Genomic DNA, 15,041 nt, shown 5'->3' on the forward strand with positions numbered 1-15,041 from the left:
CCTGAGGAATTAGCTGTGCAGGAGATGGTTTATTATGATCCGGACAATGCGCAGTTGCCCACAGACCCCAATGAAGTCCAATGTACCCGACCCATGTGGTGAAAATTTGTACAGAGCGCATCATCGTCATACGCCAACTCACTGGCAGTAATAGACCGGAAAACCAAAGAGGCACCAACTCTGGATGAAGTGGCTGGCCGACTCCGGCAATATGAAGAGTCTTCCTCCCTCGTCTCGGCTGTGGAGAAAATGTCCCGGGAGATATGGCAACTCAAAGAGGATATGTCCTACTCCTCATCTGTACAGACCAGTATTTCAGCTGTTAGGAGCAAGCGTTCCTCTGCTCCGGAGAGGGGATATAGAGGGTACATACCACGAAGCACCCTGTGGTTTTACCTGCGTGACCACAGAGAGGACATGAGGAAATGGGATGGGAGGCCTACCTCAAACCTATGTGCATGAGTACATGAGCTGCAAGGCAAAACAATCACAAAAGGGGACTCTTCCAGGAAAAATGCTGCTCCAGTTTCCAGCAGGCAGCCCCCCAGATCGAGTGAAAGGGCCATTCGCACTTATGATCCTCTTGAAGGGAGTTCTAAGTCCTTTTTGCAAGAAGTGAGTAGCAAATATGATGAGCAGGATTAGAGGGGCCTTGCCTCCACCCAGGTGGAGGAAAGGGACAATTGGGTTTATTGGATTGTGTGGATCTGATAGCTTGGCATGTCAGACCCACAGGAGTACAAGGCCCTAGTGGACACTGGTGCACAGTGTACTTTAATGCTATCGAGCCATGAAGGGGTGGAACCCATCTCTATTTCTGGTGTGACAGGGGGATCTGGTGTGACTGTTGAAGGCCGAAGTGAGTCTAACTGGGAATGACTGGGAAAAGCACCCCATTGTGACTAGCCCAGAGGCTCCGTGCATCCTTGGCATAGACTACCTCCAGAGAGGGTATTTCAAAGACACAAAAGGATACCAGTGGGGTTTTGGTATAGCTGCCTTGGATATGGAGGAAACTGAACAGCTGCCTACTTTTCCCCATCTCTCGGAGGACCCTTCTGTTGTGGGGCTGCTGAGGGTCGAAGAACAACAGGTGACAATCGCTACCATAATGGTGCACTGGCAGCAATACCGCACCAAGAGAGACTCCCTGGTTCCCATCCATAAGCTGAGTCGTCAACTGGAGGGTCAGGGAGTAATCAGCAGAACCCGCTCACCCTTTAACAGTCCCATATGGCCAGTGCGGAAGTCCAATGGAGAGTGGAGGCTGACAGTAGACTATCATGGCCTGAATGAAGTCACGCCGTGGATGAGTGCTGGCATGCCAGACTTGCTAGAACTTCAATATGAACTGGAGTCAAAGGCAGCCGAGTGGTATGCCACAATTGATATTACTAATGCATTTGTCTTGATCCCTCTCTATCATGTAAGCTGGAAGAAGAATGATTTCAAATGGGGCCCTGAGCAACAACAAGCCTTTGAAGAAATTAAATGGGAGATTGTTCATGCAGTGTCCCTTGGGCCAGTCCAAGCAGGACTAGATGTAAAAAATGTGCTCTACACCACAGCCGGGAAGAATGCCCCTACTTAGAGTCTCTGGCAGAAAGTACCAGGGGAGACTTGAGGTCCACCCGTAGGGTTTTGGAGTCAGGGATATAGAGCATCGGAGGCCCGCTACACTCCAACTCAGAAGGAGATATTGGCAGCATATGAAGGGGTTCGAGATGCTTCAGAGGTGATTGGCACTGAAGCACAGCTCCTCCTGGCACCCTGACTGCCAGTGCTGGGCTGGATGTTCAGAGAGGGCCTCCTCTACACATCATGCAACTACGTGGAGGAAATGGGTTGCACTGATTACACAGCAGGCTCGAATAGGAAACCCCAGTCGCCCAGGAATTCTGGAAGTGATCACGGACTGGCCAGAAAGCAAAGACTTCGGAATGTCTCCAGAGGAGGAGATAACGCACGCTAAAGCAGCCCTACCACTGACGAGTCGCAGAAGCTGCTGAAGGAGAAGGTGAATCAAGTCAGTTTGCAGGGGTGAAAGCCATCCAGCTGGCTTTAGATATTGCTGAAAGAGAAAAGTGGCCGATGCTCTGCCTCTATACTGAGTCATGGATGGTGGTCAATGCCCTGTGGGAGTGGTTACAGCAGTGGAAGCAGAGCAACTGGCAGTGCAGAGGCAAACCCATCTGGGCTGCCCCATTGTGGCAAGATATTGCTGCCCAGCTAGAGAAGCTAGTTGTAAAGGTACGTCATGTAGATGCCCACGTACCCAAGAGTCAGGCCACTGAGGAACATCAGAACAACCAGCAGGTGGGTCAGGCTGCCAAGATTGAAGTGGCCCAGGTGGATTTGGACTGGCAGCATAAGGGTGAATTATATATAGCTCGGTGGGCCCATGACACCTCAGGCCGTCAAGGAAGAGATGCGACATATAGATGGGCTTGTGATCGAGGGGTGGACTTGACCATGGATGCCATCTCACAGGCCATCCATCAATGTGAAACATGCACTGAAATCAAGCAAGCCAAGCGAGTAAAGCCTCTCTGGTATGGAAGACGATGGCTGAAATAGAAATATGGGGAAGCATGGAAGATTGATTACATCACACTCCCACAAACCTGCCAAGGCAAGTGTTATGTTCTTACAATCGTGGAAGCAACCACCGGGTGGCTGGAAACATACCCTGTGCCCCATGCCACTGCCCGGAACACTATCCTGGGCCTTGAAAACCAAGTCCTGTGGCGACATGGCACTCCAGAGAGAATTGAGTCAGACAACGGGACTCATTTTCGGAACAACCTCATAGACACCTGGGCCAAAGAGCATGGTATTGAGTGGGTGTATCACATCCCCTATCATGCACCAGCCTCTGGGAAAATCGAAAGGTACAATGGACTGCTAAAAACTACCCTGAGAGCAATGGGTGGTGGGACCCTCAAAGACCGGGAGACACATTTAGCAAAGGCCACCTGGTTAGTTAACACTAGCGGATCTGCCAATCAAGCTGGCCCTGCCCAATCAAAATTTCCACGCACTGCAGAAGGAGATAAAGTCCCCATAGTACATATGAAGAATATGTTGGGGAAGACAGTTTGGGTTACTCCTGCTTCAGGCAAAGGCAAGCCCATCTCTGGGATTGCTTTTGCTCAAGGACCAGGGTGCACTTGGTGGGTGATGCGGAAGGATGGGGCAGTCCAGTGTGAACCCCAAGGGGATTTGATTTTGGGTGAGAATAGCCAATAAGTTAAATTGTATGATATTAATTGCTATATGCTGTATCAATGGTATGACAGTTATCATCATCCAAATTAACGAAGGATGAATGCTGCGATGATGGAACTAGAATAGGCCTTAGCAACTGGCACCCAGCAACTTCCTTGAAATCATCATCTTCAACCCGCAGACCACGAGCATGGACCATGCCAGATACACAGATGTGATTTCCAGGTGCAGCATGCAATAATCCAAGAGCACACATCATCACTCCTGCCCTGAGAGACTGTTATGACAGATGGAGCCCAAAGTCATGGACTAAATGAACTCAATGGACACCATAGAGGGATGGCCTATAGACTAGGGGAATGATCTCTGTGTGTATATATCTCTCTCTCAAACACAGGGAAAATGGTGGTGATTAATTGGGAAGTGTAGGATCTGGGCATGACATAGATGGTATGGAATAAGGGGTGGATAATGACCTGGTTTCAGCTAGGATAAAGTTAATTTGCACCAGGAGCTGGGATGGGACACAGTCAGGACAGGTGACCCAAACTACCCAAAGGGGGTATTCCATACCATGTGACATCATGCTCAGCATAAAAGGGGGGGGCTAGTCGGGGAGGGGCGGCACGGCTCCATGATGATCCGGCTTCGGAACGTGTCTGAGCATGCCATCTGAGTCGTACAGTTGTTGGTTGAGAAACTGCATTGCGTATCACCAGTTGTGTATATTCTGTTACGTACTGTTGTTGTTATTTCCCTCTCCCTTTGCTGTCCCAGTAATGATTTCTAGAGGTTCCTTCCAACCCCTACCAATCTGTGAATCTGTGAATCTGTAACCACGTCTAAAATGATGGAGGCCCTCCTTAAAAAGTTTCATGAAGAAACACATATGGGATCAGATGCTATGATGAGCAATATTAAGAGATACGCTATAGGACCAAAAATGCAGATGAATGCAGATATAATAGTAAAGAAATATCAAACTTGCTGTGTGAACAACCCTAAAATTCAGAGGAAACCTCCAATGGGTGAAGTGAAAAGGGGAATAACCCCCAGGGAATACTGGCAAATAGATTTCTCTAAATTACCAAAATGTGGACAATAGAAGTATCTACTTGTTTTAGTGGGTACATTTTCTGGGTGGCCTGAAGCTTTCCCTTGTCACAACAATCAGGTTAGGGAAGTCGTTAAAATTTTATTGAAATAAATAATTCCCAGATTTGGAATCCCAGAAGGTCTGTCCTCTGACAATGGACCCAATTTTATTTCAGAGATAGTCCAAAGGGTATCTAAATTCCTCCGAACAAAGCGGGATCTGCATACCCCTTGGAGACCACAGTCTCGTGGGAAGGTAAGAAGAATGAACCAGACCCTTAAAAGACAAATTTCCAAATTATGCCAAGAAACCCAGCTTAAGTGGGTAGATATTTTACTAATTTCCCTGATGAGAATTAGGATTACTCCACGAGTGAGGGAAGGGATAAGCCCCTTTGAAATATTATATGGAAAACCGTATTCCATCAATGAGGTGGGTAGCCAGAGTGATCAGATACACATTAAAGGGAAAGGAATTTTGAAAGATTGTTCTCTCTCTCGCAGGTGTTATCCTCTTTACACAGGTATCTCAACCAACGGGCTCCATTTCCTTTGGACTCTCTGGTACATGACTTCAAGCCCAGAAATCCAGTTTACATCTGGACCTGGAAGGATGAACCACTAAAAGAAAAGTAGAAGGGACCTCACCTCATGCTTCTGACCTATACGGCAGTAAATGTGGAAGGAATCAATTCCTGGATTCACTACACGGAGTAAAGAAATTTCCCCCAGAGGAACAGTGGACATCTACATCAAGAGGGGAACTAAAGTTAAGACTTTCCAAGAATCATATGAACTAATGAATTGTACATGGGGCTACAGTAATAAATACCAGTTGTTGCATGTACGTAGATCAAAGCCGAAAAATATCAACAGATTTAAATGAAATCTGGAAACAGGTCCTAAAGAGAACATAGAGTTACTTACAAGGGAAAAGGTCCAATCGGACTTAATACTATAGGAAGACCCCCAGGAATGCTGAAAAAGTTTCAAAGCCAATATTGAAAGAAATGAGACTTAAAAGGATTTGAGAAATATAATTTTTAGTCTCAAAGGGAGGATTTGTTGGAGATATGCAAGAAATAAAACAAAGGATGCTACTAAGCTTCTGTAAATAGTTAAGGAGGTGCAGCCCTGAGAGAAGGAATAAGATGACACCATCAGCCAAACAAAAGAAATACTAAGATAAGCACAAGAGGAATTCTACTACTGATAAAGTCAAAGAGCTATTTGAACTGTGAGTGAACTATCCTAATTAACATAGTAAAACCACACATCTAGATGAGGAAAAAGCCCCCTACTCACATAAACTCACCCCTCACTGAGCAGGCTTAGTGAAAAGATAGGACGCTGTAGCTTTAAACAGAGACGGGACATAGCAAGGACCAATAAAAACAAGGGTAACCAAGCATAATTGTAAAAGTAGTTGAAAATGCTAATAACGGTTGCTTGAAATGTATAAATGCTTGCCTGGGGAAGTTCCTGACCAACCACCCACCCAATTAAAGGACTATGCAAATTACAACCCCCACACCCTCAAGGCGCATGCCTGCTAATTTAAAGATGCTTGACCAATAGTAGATGATGCAGTAATTAATAACCAATTAGTGTAAATTTAGGCAGGTTTTTCTAATCCTGTAACAAGATAAATATGTGGTAGATTCTGTGTGGGGAGTGCTAGCATTGTGGAATTACCACCTAGAACCCATCTCTATGCAGACATGAAATGAATAAAATACCTCTGCTCTGTGTGCGTATTGGCGTACTGCACACTGGGTAAACGATCCCACTTTTGGGACAACATTTTGGGATAACAATAGGAGATGAATTGCCATGCTAACTCCTGTGTCTAATAGCTTTGATTTGGCTTTTTTCATCATAATTTTAGAATAACCTCTTAATATCTGGAAGTAGCCTTTTTGCTTGCTTTTGCCCTCCTCCACTGTGTTTGGATGTGTCTATTATAAACCTATTGAAATAATCTGATGCCCTAGCAAATGAGAGTCTGTAGAGATCTGGCATTTTCTACAAACTGCCACCATTAATGCCCATATGGTCTGATTAAACACAAAGAACAGGTTATCCACACTAAATTCTGTCTTTTTCGTTCAAGTGTGGGAATGTGGAAAATTTCCGTGCTACAATCAGATAAGAGTGAAACTTGAACCGAGTTAATCAGTGTTTGAATCACTGAGAATTTCCCATTGAATCTTCACTTTCAAAGTACCACCAAAGCCTTAGAGGAAACTACTGAGATAGACATTTCAACTAATTCAGACCAATTCTTAAAAGAACATGCAGGAACCATACATGCTTGTATGTTTCACAGGAGGAAAAAAACAAACCCCAAACCAAAGAGTTCATTGCTTTTGACTTCTAAACTAAAGCCCTTTCCATGGCCATAAGCACTACTAAGATTTATATCTGTTCTTTGAAAACATGGCTAGAAAAATGAAAAGTAGTCACAAACTCTGACCCAGATCCAATTATATTCTGCAGATGACAATAGCAGACTTTTATACTAAGTAACTCCCTCTCTGGAAGAACTGTTTGGGCTGCCTTTCTGGTAATTTTTGGCCCTTCTCGTCTACAGAGAAATGGCATGAGTTTGAGATTGAAACAAATCATAAATGTAGAATGACAGTGCCATTGCACAGCCCCAGAAGCTGTTCTCTGATATGTCAAGTACATATTTTTTATATATGGAATTTCCTTTCTTTAGATTTTATTTTAATGTTGTACCACCATTTTGTTTCCACGACTATTTAACAACGTCACTGAATTCAACACCTGTCAAATGTCAAATACAGTAGTGACCAATCTGTATTTGTCATCCTTTACTAGCAAAATTTGCTTTTAATGAAATGCTCTCCAAAGCCAATACATACTAAACATGACTTCAGTATCTCAATAAGCATGTGTAAATAAATGGCAAATACCACATAAACATTCCCAATACATGCATGTAGCATGCAGATCTAGGCATCTTAAACAGCATCCCAATTATTGCTGTTCTCCAATCAGAAAACTGAAAGACATTCTTACTGAAGAAGGGCTTATTTCTAGAGCACCTCTTTGGTTAAAAGATTTCAGCATGTGACATCCGAGCAATTGCTCTGCAAAAGATTTATGAGATTATCAGTCTCTGTCCAAAGTCAAAGAAACCAAACTCCATATCTACCTAACTTGTCAGATTTCTTTTCGAACATGCATATTGAAGAGGATGCAGATTTTCCTTCAAGCTGAAATTCTATTACTGCCAGAATAGAGATCCAACATGAAAAATATTAGCTAATAGAACTGCAGTTCATAACTTAAATCACAGCAGACTGCAAAAGTGCTCTTCACGTTGTATAAAATAAGCGGGATTGATTGCTACCAATCCACTGGTAACATGACTGTTCTTCTATTAAAAAACAGTCATGTGTTCAAGTGTATAGTCTGGGGCCCCCAGAGGTCCTGCATGAGATTATAAAATATGTCCTAATAAATAATTGAAGTACAGTAAGCCAGCATAAACTGTTTTGAAACAACTACCTAGAAACTGCTAAAAACTGTGCATAAGGTAACTTGTATCTGTATATCATGTTTCTCCAGTGCTAAGGGGCATTATATTTTTCTATATATAAAAACTGCTGAAAAGGGGCCACCTCTTTGCTACCCCTGATTCCAGCAAAGAGCCATCTTTCCCTGGTGCAGATGGATAACTGCTCTTTGAATAAACAGGTGGAAATATCGTGCCAACTTCCTGCGTATCCAGGTAAGACCTTGTTACATCTCATCACCTAACAACTTACATCCTTTCACTCCCAGGGAAGCTGCAAACAACGCTCAAAAGGCAGTATCTGTAAAAGACTATTCGGTTCGCCGGTATGAGACCCGAAACCCACCCGCGGCCATCCCAGCAGAGCGGCGGCCACCGCAGGGCCATGTCGCTCAGACTCCTGCTCGGGCTGCCTCCCCGGCCCGGTGAGCCGCGCTGCGCGGGAGACGGGGCAGCCACACCGCACCCCCGCCCCGCAACGGGCTGTGGTCGCCCGCCGAGACCGCCCGCCGGCACTCCGTCTCACAGACGCGCCCCCCCACACACCGCGGAGCCGCCTCACGCGCCCCCCCGGGCCCCCTCACGCAAGGGGCGTCCTCATCCCCTCCCCCTTCACACTCCTCGGCCACCAGCGGGAGAGCCCGGCCCGGCGGCCCCGCCATGACGCTGCAGGGCAGAGGGGCTCCTGCCCCGTCCCGCGAGCGCGGGGGCGCCCACCTCTCGACCGCGCTGCGCCCGCCACCCCCCTCATCGCTCGCTCGCTCGCCTCCGGCCCGATGACCGACCTGCATGGGCGCGCACGCCAACCGCCGCCGCTCACTCGGGTTCTGCTGACGAACCCACGTCGCGATCAGCACCGGAGCTGTCCCCGCTCCTCCCCCGGCACTACCCCTCCCTCCCGTGCACCCTCGGGAGCTGTAGTCCCCTCTGCCCCGCTCCCGCCGCCGCCAGGGCGGGGAAGACTACAATTCCCGGGAAGCTCTGTGTCCGGCAGCCCGCCGCCGCTGCCGCAGCGGAGGCCGGCGCGGGCGGAGGCGGTGCAGTCCGAGCGGGGGCGGGGAGAGCGCGGCGCTTTGCAAACTCCTCTCGGGGCTGCGGAGAGACGGCGGGGCTGGAGAAAGTAACGACGCGGTAGCTGCGGAATGGGGCAGACACTCCTCTCCTCCTCTGCCGTGCCACTGCACCGCACCTCCTGCGGGGTCAGCCGGGAAGCGTCTGTGTTGCGCTGCCATTTCATGTACCTTTATCCCTGCACCCGCAGCCGAGCTGGTCCCACGCCGGGGCGCTGCGCTGCTCCGCCCCGCCGGCAGGGGGCGCCGGCACCACCCGCCCCGCTGCGGGCCTCGCGCCACCTAGGGCCTCGCGGTCGGCCGGGTCCCGCCGCGAAGAGCCGGCAGCCCAGCAGGAGGAGGCGGGGAGGACGACACGGGGGGGGCACCCGAGGGAAGGGTTTGCCATAGTTGCAGCCGTGCACTCGTGGGGTTCCTACAGCGATTAAGTCCCTCTTCCGCCTCTCTCCTCTTCCCCGCAACCAGTCAAAGGGCTGAGCGAGTCTGAGCACCCTTCGATGTGGCAACCACTGATAATGCCATTACTGTTGTATAATATCAGTCCCTAAATGCTGCATGACTTCTCCTCTGTCATATCCTACTGTCTGTTCCTGCTTTCTCTTTCCTCACTTTGATTTTCTCTGACCTCTGACAAACTGCAGCAGGCAGGTGCTGGGCCATGATGCTATATGATGACAGCAGCCCTGTGCAGAAACGACAGCTTTGTTTCTGGGTGGTGGCACTCACTTTTGCTGGCAGAATCAAGGTCATCGTAAAGGAATGCCAGTAAAACACCAGAAAAGCAGCACACTTATGCATGTGTCCCCAACACTTTTTTATTATCCAAGAGGACTTTATGAACATATTTCTTGGCATTTTTTCCATAACCTCATCCTTTAACATAGAATCTGTACTTATCTTGGGACCAAATATACAGGTTCCTAGTTGGTAGGAAAATGTATAATCAGTTTTGTATTCAGATTTAAGATTTGGCATGTTCTCTACTGAATGGGTAAAGAGCATGGGTGTGAGCAGCATGGGTCACTCACTCTGGGGATGTTTGCCTGAGGTTTGAGCTGGGTGTTGTCTGGTTAGAGAGGGAAGGGCAAGGAGAAGGCAAGTACAGTGGCCAAGGCAGAGTGAAAACAGCAATCTGTCCTGTGGCTTACACAATTCTACGTATGTGGTATGTGTTGCTGTCGTGGTTTTACCCCAGCCGGCAGATGAGCACCACACAGCCACTTGCTCGCTCCCCCTCTCATCAGGATGGAGGAGAGAATTGGAAGAGTGAAAGTGAGAAAACTCATGGGTTGAGATAAAGACAGTTTACTAGGTAAAGCAAAAGCTACATGCACAAGGAAAGCAAGACAAGGAATTCATTCACCACTTCCCATCGGCAGGCACGTGTTCAGCCATCTCCAGGAAAGCAGGGCTCTGTCACGCGTAACAGTTACTTGGGAAGACAAACGCCATCACTCTGAACACTGCCGCCACGCCCTCCCACCGCTTCCCCAAGCCCCTTATAAACTGAGCATGACATCATATGGTATGGAATATCCCTTTGGTCAGTTTGGGTCTCCTGTCCTGTCTATGTCCCAACGTCTTGTGCACCCCCAGCCATCCCGCTGACGAGGCAGTGTGAGAAGCAGAAAAGGCCTTGACCCTATCTAAGCACTGCTCAACAACAACAAAAACATGTCTATACAACAAAAACATCTCTATATTATCAACACTGTTTCCAGCATGAATCCAAAACATAGCCCCATACTAGCTACTATGATGAAAATCAACCCTCTAAGGTGAAACCAGGACAGTTGCATAGAGTAAATCACCTATTGGAGCTATGACATAGGCAAATTGTATAAAGGAGACATGAATACAGGTCAAAGTGTATATCAGAAGTAAATTCATTCTAGCACTGCAGGTTTTTAATTTCATTTACAGCTATTTAAAGCTACCTCACTATAAAATGAAAATAGTAATTAAGTGGGGGGTTTTTTTAAAGACATGATACGTGCCATCATGCGTTTTTGCAGCTGATTTTTCTTTCCTGAATGAAACATTGAATGTTACTCTTTCTGCCACTGAGGGCATGTAGACATCATGAATTTGCTTGATACTTAACCATCTGTGTGTGTGCATGCATGCATAAGCATGTTAAGAGTTGATTTTTTTTAATACATACCAAAAATCATGAGTAACAACCCATTTTCCTCTGTAAACAAGGCACATTATATTTGTTATCAATTGCAATTAAGGAAAAACAGAGAGATTCTTCCCCCTGTTAAAGTGTTGTTTTACGGAGGTTTTTTTTTTAAAGAAAGTATTACAAATATATTACACAGTCATGAAAATATTAAACTATACCTTTCCATAAAACAGTTCTCATTTTGGAATGTCATTTTAAATCTTAGCTGAATAGATATTTCAAATAACAGATTAAAATATTCAGCGAAGCTTTTGATTGTAGAATTGGAAAGCAGATAATCTGGATTTATTATTCTATTAAATTTTTAAAGTAGATTTACTGCAGAAACTGTATTAGAAATTACAAGACTTAAATTATGCTGGGTTCCCAAATTTATCCCAAGACAAAGATCTTCCACATCTTTTTATTATATTGGCATTTATCTTAGCACTGAAGTCTCTAAGCAATCTCTCACCTAAAACCTCCATACAGGGAGCTATCAATAGAACATAAAGCAGAATTACTTTTTAGATTGTCATATGTCCTTCTTTAAAGTACTGGAATTTTTTTTTTAAACCAAAAATGTTAAAGTAAACAGCATCTCTGCATAAACAATACTTTTCTGTTTCTTTGTTTAATTCTTTAAAGGCATAAAAACTCAAGAAGTAATGCTGAGATTTTGCTTTGTGTGTTGGCTGAAGAGATGATACCAATTTTTTCTTAATTCCTCAAGTTTTGTTTATTATTTATCTTCTGGCATGACCTTTGTCCTTTTCTTTCCGTCTTCTTCAGAGACTTTTGAAGATGGTATGGGAACATTTTGTACCTCAAGCATCCTAGTCCAGCGGTATGCTCTGACAATACTCCTGAATACTCTTTTCCGCAAAGCACTGTTTTCGTGGAGCAGGAATTTCTGTTGATTATTAATCACTGCGTTACAATATGTTAACATTTATGGAACATGGTGTGACTGAAGCTCTCTTTTGTACATAATTACTATGAACTAGCTATTTTCACCAGATGCTAACATACAAGGGACACAGTTTAGTAAAACATCTAATTCTTTTAACCAGGAGTAGTATTAAGCTAAGAAAACAGTGCAGAAGTAGTCATGAACATCAGTTCAGGTTTTCAGTGACTGCTCTTATTATACTACCACCTTTTCATTTGCTAACACAAGAGTGATTTTTTTTTTTCACACTGAATGCTGGATGAAATGCATAGAAGTAGTAATTATTTGGTAATTTGGACTAAAGAAAAAAGGAGAAATTTTCATATTCCTTGGATGATGGCAAATAGTATTTCAAATAACATGTCATCACAAAAGCTAACCTAGAATGAGCATGCTGCCTGTGAGATAGCTAGGAGTCAATCTATCTGGTTTATCTAGATGTAGAATAGTGTGATTTTAGGACATATTTCAGTCTTTGTAAAACAGGGGGTGGTGGTGCCCAAAACACTAATTTTATAGTACACAGAATATAAACAATAACTTTCAGGGCTGCATACTAAATATAAGAAATCTTGTATTAATAATGGCATCAGGAGACAGCCAATTTGTGTGCAACTGAGTTGTTTTGGATGAGTGAATTCTGGAATGTTGGGGACATTGTTAACAAAGGTGTTTCTCGATTTCTTGCTAGAGGCCTACATAAGTAAAAAGAATATAAATGCAATGTAACTTTTATTTCACAGGTTCAATGCATATATTGGGAGCAAATATTTTCTGTGCATTCAAAACTTTCAAACTGTAGGCCATGCTATAAAATTAACGAATAAGTAAGTAAGATTCAGAAGTAGAAGAAACCTAGGTTAAGAGGTTAAGGCAAAGAGAGTTAATTAATGCTCGTTGTTCCTCTCTTGTGATTTTTAGACCAAAATACAAACCCTTTCAGTTTTTGATTTAAGAAAATAAATGCTCCTGCTGGGTACAAAATTCCAGCCATTTTGAAATATCTATATATCTTGACAATATTTCCTCTCACATTCTCTTCCTTCATGTATTGGGTCTGGGTGACATGGAGTTAATTTTCCCTCATAGCAGCCCTCATAGTGCTGTGCTGTGTATTGGTAGCTAGCAAGCTGTTGATAACACACCAGTGTTTTGGCTACTACTGAGCAGTGCCAGCACAAACCAAGGCTGTCTCTCCAACATTTCTCCCTCCCTCACAGCAGGCTGGGGGTGGGCAAGATCTTGGGAGGGGACACAGCTAGGACAGCTGACCCAAACTGACCAAAAGGATATTCCATACCATATGACGTCTGCTCAGCAATAAGAAGCTGAGAGAAAGGGGGTGGGGGTGGGGGCATTCATTTTTTATGATGTTTGTCTTCCAGAGCAACTGCTGTGCATACTGAAGCCCTGCTTCCCAGGAAGTAGCCAGACATCATCTGCTGATGGGAAGTAGAGAATAATCTTTTGCTTTTGCTTTGCTTCCACGCACGGCCTTTAGCTTTTGCTTTATTAAACTGCCTTTATCTTGACCCACGAGTTTGGTTGGGTATTTTTTTTTCCGTATTATTTTTTCCCCTCCCTGTCCTGCTGAGGAGGGGAGTGATAGAGTGGCTTGGTGGACACCTGGCGTCCAACCAAAGTTAAACCACCACACTTAATTTCAAATATCTTTCTTTTTTCCCTTGACCTTTTAGAACACAGTATTTCTTTTACTCCTGCATGCCATTTGACTTATCCTGGGATTAGGCTTTGGATGCAGAGAAAAGAAAAAAAAAGAGACTCTTTCACTAAGCAATAAAATTGTTCACCCTGACTCAGTCTGTCATGATTGCAAGTCTGGATTATGCTTGCAAATTGTAAATGTTGAGGTATACCGTATTTAGAAATTTCTTTTTTAAAAAAGTATGGGATCTCTGTATTTGACTAGGTAAACAGGAAATGTAGAGAGCAAGAAAATGGTGGCTAAAGATCTCAGGGATGTTTCTTTCCAATGACAATTTTTAACAATATTTCATCAAGAAGGCAAGCATAAATTGACACACTACAGTTCTGAAATGTATTTGGTTTGCATGGCGAGGGTTTGGTAGTGGGGGGGGCAGGCTACAGGGGTGGCTTCTGCAAGAACCTGCTAGAAGCTTCCCCTGTGTCTGACAGAGCCAATGCCAGCCGGCTCCAAGATGGACCTGCCGCTGGCCAAGGCCAACCCAATCAGTGCCTCTGTGATAACATATTTAAGAAGGAGGGAAAAAAAACATGGTAAGGGGACTTTTGCAGCCAGAGAGAGGAGTGAGAAGATGTAAGAAACTCTGCAGACACCAAGGTCAGTGCAGAAGGAGGAGGAGGAGGTGCTCCAGGCACCAGAGCAGAGATCCCCCTGCAGCCCGTGGTGAAGACCATGGTGAGGCAGGCTGTCCCCCTGCAGCCCATGGAGGAAGGATGAGGGGGTGTAGAGATTCCACCTGCACCCCATGGAGGACCCCACGCCGGAGCAGGTGGAGGCACCCGAAGGAGGCTGTGACCCTGTGGGAAGCCCATGCTGGAGCAAGCTCCTGGCAGGACCCGTGGACCCGTGGAGAGAGGAACCCACACCGGAGCAGGTTTGCTGGCAGGACTTGTGACCCTGTGGGGGACCCACGCTGGAGCAGTTTGCTCCTGAAGGTCTGCACCCCATGGGAGAGACTCACGTCAGAGCAGTTCGTGAGAGGGACTCCATGTTGGAGCATGGGAACGATGAGAGGAGTCCTTGTCACCGAAATCCGGGAATAAACCTCATAACACCAATGTAGTGTTAAAAGGCAGGCATTCTTTATTGCAGCGCTGGATGCACGGGGGATAGTTCCACCCAACGTGCATACCTAGCCTACGAACACGCACATATTTATATTCTCAATACACACATGGTTACAATTACATCACATAGTTACATAGTTACTTCATTATGATTGGTGTAAAACTTTCTCGCTTTGCTTTTAAAGCTATATA

General features: G+C 45.3%; 1 long non-coding RNA gene across 1 annotated transcript in view; it reads right to left on the reverse strand.

Annotated features, from left to right (window-relative positions):
• Positions 1–14,725, reverse strand: part of LOC142599269 (uncharacterized) — a 543,147-nt gene extending 528,422 nt beyond the window's left edge. The window contains exon 1 of the long non-coding RNA XR_012832899.1: positions 14,695–14,725. This is a non-coding gene — a long non-coding RNA (uncharacterized LOC142599269). The remainder of the gene's footprint in view (positions 1–14,694) is intronic.
• Between the last annotated feature and the right edge of the window lie 316 nt (positions 14,726–15,041).

Source organism: Balearica regulorum, chromosome W (genome assembly GCF_011004875.1).
Source record: "Balearica regulorum gibbericeps isolate bBalReg1 chromosome W, bBalReg1.pri, whole genome shotgun sequence".
Lineage (NCBI taxonomy): Eukaryota > Metazoa > Chordata > Aves > Gruiformes > Gruidae > Balearica > Balearica regulorum.